The sequence below is a fragment of the Eulemur rufifrons genome, chromosome 4, assembly GCF_041146395.1.
Source record: "Eulemur rufifrons isolate Redbay chromosome 4, OSU_ERuf_1, whole genome shotgun sequence".
NCBI classification, from domain to species: domain Eukaryota; kingdom Metazoa; phylum Chordata; class Mammalia; order Primates; family Lemuridae; genus Eulemur; species Eulemur rufifrons.
Window position 1 is genome coordinate 9,160,048 of NC_090986.1, and position 15,208 is coordinate 9,175,255.

The window sequence follows — 15,208 nt, forward strand, 5'->3', positions numbered from 1 at the left end:
CACAGAGGCAAAAATATAGTTTATAAAGTACAGATTTATATGATGATAGGCAAGGGAGGGTACTCAGAGGGTTACACCCCTTTCCCGTTAGACGTGCACCTCTGAAGTTTCACACAGCTGTTTATATTGTACAGTGTTTTGGTTGCCAAGGGCAACAGGATTTACATAATAACAGGTAGTTCCGTTTAGATTCAAAGTCTTCCAAAAGGCTTCTACAGATCCCTTAACTAACTCTATGTAGGTGAACAAAGGGTTATAAAATCTTCTTAGGGCAAACTTCTAAGTTTTAAGATAAAGCTATCGCTTTAGCAAAAACAGAGACATATAGCTCTGGTTATTGTGTATTAGAACATAGATTTTAGAAGTCAAGCATGAGCTGTCCCTTATGCTATTTACTTTATCCACATAGTTCTGTCTGGGCCCTGGCTTGGGCAGCATATCTTATTGATCAGCTCTCATCTCTGATCAGCTCTCATCTCAGGCAGCCTGTCTTTGTTGATCAGCTCCCCATCTGGTGGGTCTATGCAAGACCTGCTTTGTCTTTCAAAGCAGGTGAGAACCACAGGCTTGAGACTGCAGCATCACTTTGGAAAGCAGCTGCTACTGACCATTGAGACACCCTTCTGAGGTGAGGCAGCTTTTGATATGCGAACTAACACGTTTACATATTCCTTCAGGGCAAAGCCTTACAAGACTCCTAAAATCATTTCTGTCTCTAAAAATATAGGGGGCATTTCTGTAAATCAATATTTCTTAGGCTCAACAGAATTCAGTTCTTATTATATTATGTATCCATTAACAAATTATTGAGGCTATAGTTATTCTTAATACTACATTCTTTTAAATTTTATACTCTGTTTACAGTGATTTACACACCACAGTCACAGCATTACGTTACTCTGTATCTATCTATCTATTTACCTTTAACAGTGATATATATGTATATTCATATTCATGTGCTTTTGTTTTTATTATCATCCTTTCTTTTCAAAATAGAAATCACTTTAGCATTTCTTTTAAGGCAGGTCTAGTAGTGATCACTCCCTCACCTTCTAGGTCTTTCCCAAGAGTGCACCCCATCCTGAACATTGACGTGGATCTCTAGATTCCCAGGAACGGGTGGATGTGTTTCAAAGCCCTAATCCTCAAAGCATCTGATTCCCTGGTCTTTCCACTTGGGCTATTCAGCGTGTGCAGTGTTTGTCCCAACTGGTATCCTTTGCCCCAGGGCATACAGTAGTTCATTTGCTTTTAAATGTTTTCAATAAATATTAGGCTGTTGATAATTTTCTTCTTTTTTACTGTAAGCATTTACTGCTATAAATTTCCCTCTAATCACTATTTTACAGAATCTCATAGGTTTTGGTGTGTTGTCTTCATATTAAATTATCTTCAAATAATTTGAATTTTCTTTGTATTTTTTTGGATATGTTGTTTATTTAGCACTAAGTTGCTTAATTTTCATATATGATAAGTTTTACCAAATACTTTACTATCACTGAGTTGTAATTTTCTTTCATTGTGACTGGAGAACATACAGTTTTGTTTTTTTTTAATTTTAATAATTTTCTAATGGCCTAGTATATGATCAACTCTGGACAGTGTTCTATAAACAGTTAAAAAGAATGTACATTCTGCTGGTTTTGGATAGATTGGTTTCTGTATAGCTCTTAGGTTTAGTTAGTCTATGGCGGTTTTCAAGTGTATTTCCTTGATCTTCTGTCCAGTAGTACTGACCCTTATGGAAAGTGAGATATTGAAGTTTCCAAATATTATTGTTGATTTATCTATTTGTTCCTTCATTTCTGAAATTTTTTCACTTCATGTATGAGTGGGTATGTTTAGATGTATATATGTTACAGTTGAATATATTCCTGAGGCATTGACACTTTTATCCTTATAAAATATCCCTCTTTATCTCTAGTAACTCTTATTTTGTTTTAATTGTGTTTCATCTGATTTTAGTGTAGTCACTCCAGCATTCACATGGTTGTGTTTGCATGCTTAAATCCTTTTACTTTCATCATACTTAGTCTTTGGATCCAAAGTGAATGTTGTGCAAAGAACATATATGTGAATCTTGTTTTTATTGTTTTCTTTTTTTAAAATTTAGCTTGAGAATCACTGACTTATTGGTTCATTCAGTGTTTTTTATACTTAATGTTATTATTAATATAATTGGATTTCCATGTATTTGTTTACTTTTTGTGTTGTACATATCTCATGCCTTTTTGGTTATGTTATTCTTTTACTGATTCTGTATGCATTAAGGTAATTTTTTGTGTAACATTTTTATTAATATTGAATTATTTTTTTTTTAATTTTTAAATTCTTTTTGGTTGCTCTACTGCTTATTATTTACATTTAACTCATCAGAATCTGCTTCGGATCAATAGTAACATAATTCCAATGAATTATAGAAATGCTATTTCTATGTAGCTCTATTTTTCCTCCGCCCTTTCATGGTTTCAGTGGTACAGTTATTTCATTTATATATGTTATAAACTCAAATATACAATGCCTTGATTATCTCATTATATAATCTTATTTCTTTTTTTTTTTTTTTTTTTTTTTGTTGAGACAGAGTCTCACTTTGTTGCCCAGGCTAGAGTGAGTGCCGTGGCGTCAGCTTAGCTCACAGCAACCTCAAACTCCTGGGCTCAAGCGATCCTACTGCCTCAGCCTCCCGAGTAGCTGGGACTACAGGCATGCGCCACTATGCCCGGCTAATTTTTTCTATAAAGATTTTTAGGTGTCCATATAATGTCTTTCTATTATTAGTAGAGACGGGGTCTCGCTCAGGCTGGTCTCGAACTCCTGACCTTGAGCAATCCACCCGCCTCGGCCTCCCAGAGTGCTAGGATTACAGGCGTGAGCCACCACGCCCGGCCTAATCTTATTTCTTCTAAGGAAGCTGAGAGGAAAATAGACTGACTATATATTTACTTTTTCATGATATTAGTCTTCTTATTTCTCATTTCTTGTTCCTTTCATTTGTTTCTGTGAAACCATTTCCTGAAGTCCTGTACAGCTTTGATGTCCCAACCACCTTGTGTAGTTAGTGCAAAAATATAGTATATTCCTATATTTATAGACCCAGTAATTAAATTATATACATATTGTATTTAATTACTTTATAAAATAATTTAGTGTAAGAAATAAAAAGCACAGGCTGCTGCATGTGGGCAGCCTCACTGACTTTGCCAGTGGGCCTGTGAGGTCTGGTCTGTGGCTCAGGGCACCTGGATGTAGTGCCTGATGGCATCTGGGTACTAGCAAATTCTATGCAAGCCCTGGGTGAAGGTGTATTGCCAGCTGCAAAGCCAGGGCAGTATCCACCCAGAGGGCCTGGCAGGTGTCCATGTGCCATGGTGTTCTCTTAGCATAGCCAGGTCCACACAGTGTCCCAGGCCATGCCTGGGCAAGCCCCCTCCCTGACGATGGTCACATCTGCCCCCTGAGGATGCTGCTCTGTCCTCAGTGTCTCTCTCCATGAAGCTCATTTAGGGCTGATCTCAGTCCTCTCCCTGAGGAGTTTCGTGGAGTGATAATTCACAAACTTTCCTACTTTCTTTCTTTGGGCTGTTAAAAAAACAGGCAGTGGCTCTGGCTAACTAATAGTCTGAGGCTCTGACATTCCTGTCCCAGTGATGTGAAGCCTGAGATTTTAGGGCATTATAGGATCCTCCTTCCACCCCAGAGCCATCTCTCCTCACAGGTCCCCATGCCCAGGGGAAGCTCTCATCTCACTTCCAACACCGAGGATCGCCCCATCTCTCTCCAAACTGTGAAATCGATTTCAAGTGACATTTTGTCCAGCAAACTGTGTAGGGTATAACAGGAGAGGGGTCCATGCCGGCCTGGTATGTTGTGGAGCCACAGTCTGGCATTACTTCATTTTGTTCAATTCACTTGAGATTCTTTAAATGAAAAATTATTAGTTTAATTTTATTGGAATTCACAGAAGAAAAAAGAGCTAAGCTGAAATTAAAAGATTAGAAATCATCAGAGAAATGTTTCTTCAGAGCAAGATATATTCAGTTTTAAAAACATGTTGTAACCTGTATTGTTGCCAACAGATACGAGCTTGTTTCCAGGTCATGTAACAGTCATCTTAAAAATCAAAATCAGAAGGTATCACTGACTTCCAAGACAGACAAACAATGAACATCTCCACCCCACTCCCTTTTTAAATTAAATGCAATGGCAAGGCTCAAAGCATAAGCTTACTTTTATGATACTAATCCCAGGTGATCTCTAAAGGACAATATCCTGTAAAAGTGACATCGCACTTGGGAAAACAGATCTTTCCTGGTGGGGAAATGGGCAGTGAGGGCTGGCAGACTTGGGTTTGAACCTTAGCTTTGTCCCTTACCGGTTTAGTGACCTTGGGGAGTTTGCTTTGTCTCTCTCTGTCTCCATTTCCTCCTCTGTAGAATAAATAGCAGGATAACACCTACCTCCTAAGGTTGGAGGAGCAGGTGAGATAACGTGAGGCTGTTACTCAGGGCTGTGCCAGGCTGAGGTTTTGGGGCCTGATAAACAGTGTCTCTCTGCCTTTCCCTAATTCTGAGCCAGGTGAGGCCAAGGACTAAGGCTCCTGAAGAGCAAATGGTCACCTGAGCACTGGGCAAAGGCAAGGTCGGAGTGACATTGGGCTTCCTCAGACCCAATGCCAGTGAGATATCAGGGCCACCCCCAGGCAGCCCTGGATGCTGCAGTCTCTCCCCGTGGGCTGCCCCACGTACACCTCCGGGCACAGAGGAGCAGAGCAGAATGGGGGCCCTGAAACAGCTGGCGCTCAGGAGGCTGGGAGAAGGTGGCCTCCAATGCCTTGTGATTCTCCCAAGCATTTCATTCTGCCGGTGCATTCCACCTTTTTGGAAAGCAAAAAAGTTCTGACAAGAGGCCAGACCACTTTAGGGAGAATCAACACTTGTGAAACCAGAGACCTAGGGAAGAATGCTCCCTCCTGCCCCTGGTTCACAGGATGTTCTTACTGGGCAAGTCTCTGTGAGTGTACTGTTAGCTATGACAGTGATGTCACTTGGAGAGCCAGGCACATGTGTACATGTGAGCGTGAAGAATGCCGGGATATGTTAGAAATAGAAATGTTGCAGGTGAATAGGGACGGTGCGATCCCGTTTTTATTTTTGAAGATCATCTGTGTACATAAGTAAATGTACATGTATAATTGCATGTATTTAAGCAAAGATCCAGATCGGTGTGTATAAGCTAAACAGCTAACAGTGGTTATTTGTTAAATTTCTGGGGATTTTTGTTGCTTATGTATTCACATTTCTTTATCATTTGTAATATCTTACAATGCATATATTATGTTTTAATCACTAGGCATTTAAAAACATATAAAAGTAAAGCAGGATATAAAACTGAAAATGAAGGAAAGTGAAAGAATTATGCATTTATATTGTCATTTAGAACTACAGGGTTTCCTTTACTGGCACTCTGTCTTTTCCTGTGACTTTAGTTTACTCTCTATGGTCACTTGCTTTCAGACTAAAGAACTTCCTTTAATATGAACTAGAAAAAATTGTAGAGCGTTCATTGCAATTCATGAGTTGGGAAACAGCAAACCAAAATGTTTACTGCTCTGATGGTGTTAGAGACACATATTTTTGGGGTGCAGACAACAGGAAAATAAATAAATCATTTGATTGGTTGAGTAATAAAATTGCCTTTTTTGGTTTACCTCTTTGGATAGTTCCTAGTCATATAGCCATATGAGAGTTGGTTGCTTATGATGGTCTGAGGCTAAGTTTTGTTTTTGCCAGAAATAATTCAAGCTAAGTCTGACTTATGTCTGTAATTTAAGCAAGGTTAAGGTTATTTTTAAGGCCTAGTTTGTTTTGTTTGCTCAGGAATTTTTCAGACCTGGTCTTTATTTGAATTTGCTTTAACACTTCTTATATGTTGAAGGTTTCTAAAGTGATAGGCCTTGCTAAAAATTAAAATAAGAAAGGTGAAAGTATAGCAGCAAATTTTCTCAGTTTCTCTTTATTTTTAATGTCTTTATGTTGCCCTTATTTTTCATAGATAGCTTTGATGTGCACATAATTCTTGATGTACCTTTTCTTTGAGCTCCAAACACAAAAGTTTAAAAAGAAGAACTATCTTCCAAAAAGGCACTCAGATTAAGGCCTAAGCCACCACCTGGATTGAGCAATGAGGTAGTAGCAGTGGCAGCTGATGACAGATTGGATGGGGTGGAGAGAGCAAGCAGAATTGTGTTTGCAGAGCCTGGATGTCCAGGGGCAGGGGTGGTCCTGGCTCAGGCCAAAAGGCTGGTTTGTTAGACGATCAAGGATGACACATGAGAGCACACCATGCCCAGCCCTGTGCTACAATCCATAGGTTTATAGCAAGGAAAGTCACCATTTTTACATCAGGAGGTGTTTGATTAAGAAAGAAGATCACAAGTGTGGCCATTAGAATCAGGGCTAAGTTAGAGTTAGTTATAGCAAAGATGTGGATGGTGAGTGTCAAAGAAACAAAAAGTTTAGCAGTTGCCAATGAGTGAGTGGGTGCTCGAATGCTGAGTGTGTGAAATAAAACACGCTGTGAGTAGAAACAGTAGAGGAGACTGAGGGATGGGATGAAGAACACACCCCCACCGGAGCCTGATATTTCACACAAAAGATACATGGAGAAGGACAGTGCATATCCCAATCATCAGTGCTGCTTGGAATGGAGCTGTCCTTTCTGCCCACACTAAATGCAACTGCCAAATACTTCCAAGCAATACCTGTCCTGCCTTCTGCTACCCATGACAGATGCCCTAACTAAAAGCCATGTCCTCTGGAGGTCTGGCAGAAAAGGTACTGTTTTAATTCCCTCAAAGGTCTTTGTAATTTATTTGTGACCCTGAATACCAGGGATCACTGGGGATATGTGTGAAGACCACCAGGAATTAGTCGCACCAGTGGACATACATTGAGAAACTTAATATGGCATCTACTCAGTTTTGAAGTTAACATTAATTGGAGGGTTCTACTTTGTTGCTAGGACTGATGCAATACGACCCAGCAGGCCAAAGGGACCAGAAAGATGAGCTCACACATGGAAATGTTTGCAACCCAGTAGCTCCTCACCCGTTGTTTTCCAATAATTAGGTTAAGTTTAGTTTTTCTCTTGTTGGCTTCCCTTTCTAACAGTCCCAAAGCCTGGTTGTCCTGCTTTTACAGGTGACATAGAAATTATGCTCCACTTGGGAGATGAGCTGATTGGCACCCCTTCCATATGGCCATGTCTTAGGGGCCTCATCTCACACAGACAGACTCACTGCAAAGCCTCAGCTGTGTGAGTGTCTGTTTCTCAGCTTCATTAACTGTGAGCGCTCAAGACTCAGGTGGGTTGTGGGATGAGGCAGGATTGTCTCAGTGAAGTAGTGGGAGAATTCACTACTTATAATTTCAGTCATTTAATTTCACAATAAACTGGCTGTATACAGTAGATAATTTCAGATAAAAAGATAAATTTCACGGATCATATGAGGCCATAAATTTATAGATTTTTAAAGGGAATTTATAATTTTGTGATATACTTGAATTAGAATTCTGTTAGACTGTACTTACTAATATTAATCAATTTAATTTTCTGCATGTACTTAGGTAAAATTTTACGTTTTCAAATACAAGAAATCTATATGAATTCAACATTACAGAGTTATACGTCTTTGTTCTTTTAAGTCTGGACCATTTTAGTATATTTAAAATATTTTATTGCCAAAATTATGATATAATAAAATGAGACATTTTCAATATTTATATTAATTATATTTCATCATGTGACCATAAAGATTATTTTGTTTTCTTTTATAGTAATTGCTAATAGAGGATTTTTTTATTTTCATAAAACTCTCTAGAAATATCCCTTCCTGCCATTCACTAAGTCTTTGTGGAATTAATGGGTAAGTTGCAGGTACTCTGAGATGATGGTAGGATAAGGCATGATTTTGTCAATGAAGTGTTTTGGATATTGTCTTCACATAAACTCAATTTTATATCTCAGTGAATCACAACTAAATACAACACATTTTTCCAGATGGAAGGATCAATTTTATGCAACATGTGAGAACATAAAAAGTTTTGTTGAAGGGCATTTATAATTTTGTGATGTTGAATTGGAATTGTATGTGATTTTTTAACCAGTTTTTTCTCGTTTTAACCATCGGTGTGTATATTAGGTAAAATTTTATCTTTTAAACACACTATATCTGAACTAAATAAAGGTTCTTCTACTTTAGTCCTATTTTAAAATTTTGCAAATATTGTAGGATTGTTTAAAATTATAATACAACATAATTTTAAGACATTTTACAAAAATGACATTTTAGCGTATGACACTGATCATTATTTTCTTTTATTGTATTATAGTAATTGATGAGAGATGAGTTTATTTTCTAGCTATCAAATATCTATTAGGAAATATCACCTTTTAATATTTATCAAATTTTTGCAGAATTAATAACTAATAATAACTAACTTTGGTAAAGTTTCTCCTGCCTTTGCTTTTTCTCAGGAGAGTGAGAATTGAAGGTCTTCTGATTGTGAATATCCACATCAGCTGGTGTTTTCTTCCCATACACCCTCCACTAAGTTCAATTGCCAAAGAATAGCAGTCTTCTTTCAGTTATTCAAGGATATATTATGCTCTTCATATGTATTCTTTTGACATTTGTACTTTTCATAGATGTGTTTCCCTACAGACTGAACTAGAAGGAAAGGTGTTTTTCTTCCATAAAATTATCTGCTGCATTTCACAGATCACCAGCTCTTACCACTGAGCCAAACTAACCTTTAATATTTTCACCTGCAAGTCTCATACTAGCTTTATGCTGTTTAAAATCAATCATAGGTTTCAGAAGCCTTTTTCTAGAATATGATAAAATTGATGACAAAATCACATTCTTTGTTAATATAAAAGAAAACACAGGGTATTATTTTGTGATTACATTACATAATGTTATCTAAGCTAGCATAGTAAAACAGATCTGTTTAGTATATTGTATTTTTTATAAAATAACACAACTTTAAAAATTAGACATTATAATAAAGGTGAGGAAATACATTTTATCAAACTTCATTTTCCCCAGCATATCATTTTTTTCCTCCCAAAATAACACTTGGATTTTTGTAAATGGCTTCTTTTTATTACACTTGTTATCTTCAGTTGACTGCTATAACCCAGTCTTTTGTGCCTGCTCCATTAAATGGTGCTATTTTACAAGGACTGTCCATGGTTATGTATATACTTTGAGGATTACTGTATTTAAAATAGCCTAAGGTAGAATCCAATATAGTGAGGATGAACTTGATCTGCATTGTGTTTCTTCTGAGTGTGCCACGGGCTTCACCCTCAGCCCCAGGACAGCCTGGGTAATCCTTTCACTGTGAGTGCTAAGATTTGCATTCATACTTGTCAGATTTTAATCAGTCAGTTAGAATCCAATTCTCCTTTACATTCTGACCAGCATTTATGGCTTCTATGATTTTGTGTATTTCATTTCTCAGAGTTCTGTATCATATTATTACAAATCCCATGATTCTCCCATGGATAGGAAAGCCAATTTAAGCAAATAATAATACACACAGGGAGGTTTTAATTTTAGAAAAACAAAGATAATTTCGTGGTATAAATATTCAATATTTGCATAGTTGTATGCAATATTTCAATATTTAGGACATACTTATAATAAATTTATTAATTATATAATTTTACATGTAGCTTTTCTCCCATATTTTATCTGGCAATCCTGGTCTATGAGATGATGGGCCTTTCCCATCCAGACTTTGCCCCACCACTCTCAAGAGTCTCAGAATGGAATCCTTTGCAGGATGCGATAGTCACTTTCAGAGAGAGAACATGAGTCTGAGGAAGTGGGTCATATGTCCCTTGAGAAGATATAAGAAAATAAAATTCTTATCCATGTACAGTTATCTAACAATTTTTATTATCTCTTTGTTACATGGCTTGTATAATAATTATTATATATTAACAATATGATTCAGACATATAGTTACAAAATAATTATACAGACATTAGTGACCATTGCCCAAATATTGTTTTACTGACACTGGAATGTCAGCTTTAAGAAGTGGAGATCATTGTGCCTATAACACAATATTATCCTGCTGCTTCTCCTGGGTTCAGCATGACTGTAGAAAAGTGTGCTGAGGGTGAGATGTATGTTGGTGAAAACTATTTTTGGTTCTGGCACCTGAGATAAATGTGTACCTTAGGTATATTAAGCTCTGGTAGAAAGAGTAACACTTAATCACTGTGTAAATTTTCCATTATAAACATATACATATTCATTTGTTTTAGAGAAGTTTTCTGCCTCAATCATGCATTTCTGAATATAAGCCAAGGACAGTAACTGTCAACATTTTATTTTTAATTTATACTTTGGGGCTACAAAGCTATATATTACTTTTAAACAAAAACATTCATTAACCTCAGAAGAGAAATGTAAAGACAGGTGGGTGCTTTTTATTATTAGATTCATACAGATGAGCTTTTCTTAAACCTGGTTTTAAAAAAATATGTTTATATCCATAGAATATGATTTGAATGAGTAATGGTAGAATTTGCCACATGGAGTGGAGCTTCAAGGAAGAGGCCCCGGATGATTATTTGATCCTACTTCCCAGATGTTGGAAAATGGAGAATTGTGTGGATTATTCCCCATATAATTGAGAGATAGATGTGAGTGATTTCCTCCCGAGTCTAGAAAGCTTCTGTAAGGATTATCTGGATTAGAAAGTAAACTGGGAAGAGCAGGATAATTTTGAGGAAATATTGTTAAAGGGACTTGTGGTTGGCAGAAAAATGTCCCACAAACATGTTCACATCCCAATCCCTTCTTCTAGTCCTGAGCTTCTGTGAATATATTAGGCAGTGTGACAGAGAAGAATTAAGGTTGCAGATGAAATGAGGACTGCGAATCAGCTGACTTTAAGAAAGGGAGATTATCTTGGGTTGTCCACATGGGCCCAATGTAATCACCAGGGTCCTGAAATGTGTAATCAGGAGGTGAGAGACTCAGTGTCTGACGCATGTGAGAACAACGCGACCAGCCCCTGCTGGCTTTGCAAGTGGTAGGAAGACAGGAGCCCAGAACTGCAGGCAGCCTCTAGAAACTCGCACAGCACTGCTCCCTCTCACCCATGAGCTACATCATTAGGGGCTTGATTTTCACTCTGTCAGTATCCAGGGACGTCCTTCTATTAGAAGTTATGCTTTCCCCAAGTGCCTACATGGTGATTCTCTTGTGCAGAGCCAATACCAGGACATTCACAGCACCAGCCTCTCCCCAGGAGCCTGCCCAGAGAAAAGGGCCACACAGACCATCCTGCTACTGGTGACTTTCTTTGTGGTCATGTACTGGGTGGACCTCATCATCTCATCCTCCTCCACCCTGTTATGGGCATATGACCCAGTTCTCTTGGGTAGCCAGAGGCTTGTGGCCAACATCTATGTCACAGTGAGTCCTTTGGTGCTACTCAGTTCTGATAAAAGAATAATCAATGTTTTCCAAACTATGTGGCAAAAAGTTCACCAATTTTTAACAGATTAATTATGAAAATAATTGTCTAAAAAGTACATTCTTTTGCTATCAGTTAAATAAGTAGCACAGGCTCTGGAATGACACGTTTAAACTATGTAAACACTGTTGGCACCTGTGCTGCCATATTTGGGTTTCAACTCTGTGGGGCATTATAAGGATCCTTGTCATTTCTTCATTATTTTTTTGCTGTGTGCATTGCAAGGATTTTTAGAATATGTAGTAATTTTAAAGCATAATATGCACAAAGTACATAGGCAAAATACTTCACAGTTTTTTGGTAATAAAACAGAGTTTTATGATAAAGACTGATTTTCTTGATTTGGTTCCTCACCTGATCCTCTTACATTATACCATATGGCATTGATATTTGTAGAGTTGGATAATTTCTCTTTCATATTGAAAAGTTTTCTTATGCTTTGCACAGATTTCTGGAGTTATTCCTTACCTTTAGTGAAAACTATATATACATACTTACTGCTTTTCTGTAACAATACTATTGTGGTTGATAGGATTAATTACCTGAGTTCAGAATCTTTTCCTGGCACCATGGTTTCTTCTTAACATTTTTCTGACACTTAAAAGGTAATATCAGTTTGGGTTTTTCACTTGACTCAGCAGTTTTTAAAAAGAATTTTAATTGAAATATGCACATGTTTAAATCTTACTTGCTGGTTACTCTTCAACTGATAGTTTCTACTGTCATTCATGGTACCTAGAAAATATGATTTTGTTTGCAGTAAGTTAATGGTATTCTGAGGCCAAAAACATTTCCGTTTCTAAATATTTTCTCTTATATTTGAAAGTAACGTGTATCCTGTGCTCTCTGGTTTAAAATGCTGTCTATTTGATTATCTGCATAACTAGTAAAACTTACTAATAAAGTTATTCACACCCCTTATACTTACTTGTTGTAGTCAAAACAGTTGACATTTATGATTACTTTAATGTCATCTAACATTATCATAAATATTTGTTTTTTTAAGGTATCAAGTTCATATATTTATTACTTATATTTACATGTCTCTGAAACAAGGAAGCATACAGTAGGATATTTCTTTTGAAAATTTATTTCAGAATATTATGGGGGTACAAATGTTTTGGTTAAATAAATTGCTTTTGTACAATTTGAGTCAAAAGTGTGCCCATCACCCACATAGTGTGCATTGTACCTGTTACGTGTGAATTTACCTGTCCTTTTCCCCCTCCCACCTGTTTGATTTCTGATGAATGTTATTTCCATATGTGCACATAAGTATTGATCAATTAGTTCCGATTTAATGGTTGGTACATGTGGTGTTTGTTTTTCCATTCTTGTGATACTTCACTTAGAAGAATGTCTCTTCTAAGTGAATATAAATATTTCAATTAAAAATATTTCAATTTCTTTTTTCCATGAATCTCTGTGTTATACATTGTAACTCTTACATTATGCTATATGTGAAATTGGCTTGGAATAATACCTAACATATTGAATTTTCTTGGTAAATATTAACTCCTCTGATTAAAAAATTTTCATCTATTGATACAATTATCATCTTAAAATGTTATATTGTATATTTTCTTACAAAAATTCTTCTTTCTGTCTACCTATATATCGAGGCAAAAGAGGAGGATGGTTCAGTGTGCCACCTTGATAAAATCCAAGTCAAATGGAAGAGTTTCCTAAGTTACTTTGAATACTGTACATCGTTTGTCTCACAAACTAAATATGAGTGGTAAGAATGGCATATATATTAATTTTGTTCTTACTACAGAACTCTAGAACTTAGAGAATTATGAATTGCTTCTAAGCATCATTCCTCTATTTCTTCTGATTCTTCTAACCACTGCCATGCAAATCTATATTTGGAATATGACAAATGATAAACAAATTCCCTGACAGGCACTGATAAAGTTACCTCAAGAAGGTACAGAATGGAGGAATAGACCTATACGTGAGGAAAGAGAATGCATTACTAGACTGATAACAGTGACAGAGATATAATATAAAAACTGATTTTAGAGATTACACACATGAAATAAAAACAGAATTTTGCAAGGCACATTAAGGGACAGAACTGTTTATTTTTATGAAGCCACAAAAATGAAATAAATAATATCAATTTATAAAAGACACACTGCTGCAACTCACTGATTGTTAAGAAGCTGTAATGTCGGCCGGGCGCGGTGGCTCACGCCTGTAATCCTAGCACTCTGGGAGGCCGAGGCGGGTGGATCGCTCGAGGTCAGGAGTTCGAGACCAGCCTGAGCAAGAGTGAGACCCCGTCTCTACTAAAAATAGAAAGAAATTATATGGACAACTAAAATATATATACAAAAAATTAGCCGGGCATGGTGGCGCATGCCTGTAGTCCCAGCTACTCGGGAGGCTGAGGCAGTAGGATCGCTTAAGCCCAGGAGTTTGAGGTTGCTGTGAGCTAGACTGACGCCACGGCACTCACTCTAGCCCGGGCAACAGAGTGAGACTCTGTCTCAAAAAAAAAAAAAAAAAAAAAAAAAAAGCTGTAATGTCATCACCGTCAAGATAAGAATAACTTTGAGAGTGACACCTTCAAGACAGAAGACTAGTTAGCACCAGGCTTCATTCCCCTACATGAACATTCAAACAAACATTGACTGAATAAACTTTATAGGGAGCTCTGTAACCTAGACAAAAATTTACAACAAGCAAGCCAGTGTCCAGTCAAGAAAAAGCCAAATGCAACATGGTAGAAAATTTCATGGGGTTTTTACTCACCCTTCCCCACCACCTTCCTTGCACAGCACAGCATGGACTGCAGGAAGCTGACCAATTCTTTGTTCCCTGTACCAGGACAGAAGGAGAATAGAATATATTTGAAATGTTCAACTTGTCTGTGGGCTGCCCTAAGGGCTGCTTTTGTCTTGCCTCACTTGGAGCTCAGATGGGCAATGGTGGCATCATGTGGATCTCAGGCTGGAAGGAGCTGCAGAAGGCAGGGTGGACTTCATAGCACTTGAACACTGTAATGGAGCTGGAGAGTTGTGGACTCCTGGGGCCAAGGAATGATGAGTAGAAAACTGCAATAGAATATCAATGGCCATGACAAGAACCTGAGCTGGGGCTCTAAGAAATTCAGAAATTCTTATTGATGTAAGCAAACTGCTAGCTAAGCTGAGTAATCAAAAGTCTAACTGAATCATAAAAACAGAAAACCATGGTCTCTCAGACATTCTACAGGCTCGAGCCAGTTTACAGACCCCAAACCCTTTAAATGATGGGGAAGCCAAGTCTCCTTGTGGTAGGACCCTGTTACACTGCCAAAAATTTATATAGTTAATTCTTTTCACAGCTTTCCCTAAAGGGGCCAACATTCTTTTACCAGAGTGACTGTGCATTGGGGAAAAGTAAATAAGCAGAGATCTCAGGGCCTACCGGTCACTGGCTGTGAACTGACATTAATTTTGAAAATCCTAAATATCAGTGTGGCCACTTGTCACAGCAAGAACTTAAGGAGAGCAGATTATCAATGGAGTTTTTGCTTAGGACCATCTCCCAGTGAGGCCAGTGTGCCCCAGAACCCAACCTGTGGTCATTTTTCCAGTTCCAGAATACACAATTGGAATAGACATACTCAGCAGCTGACAGAATTTCCACTTTTG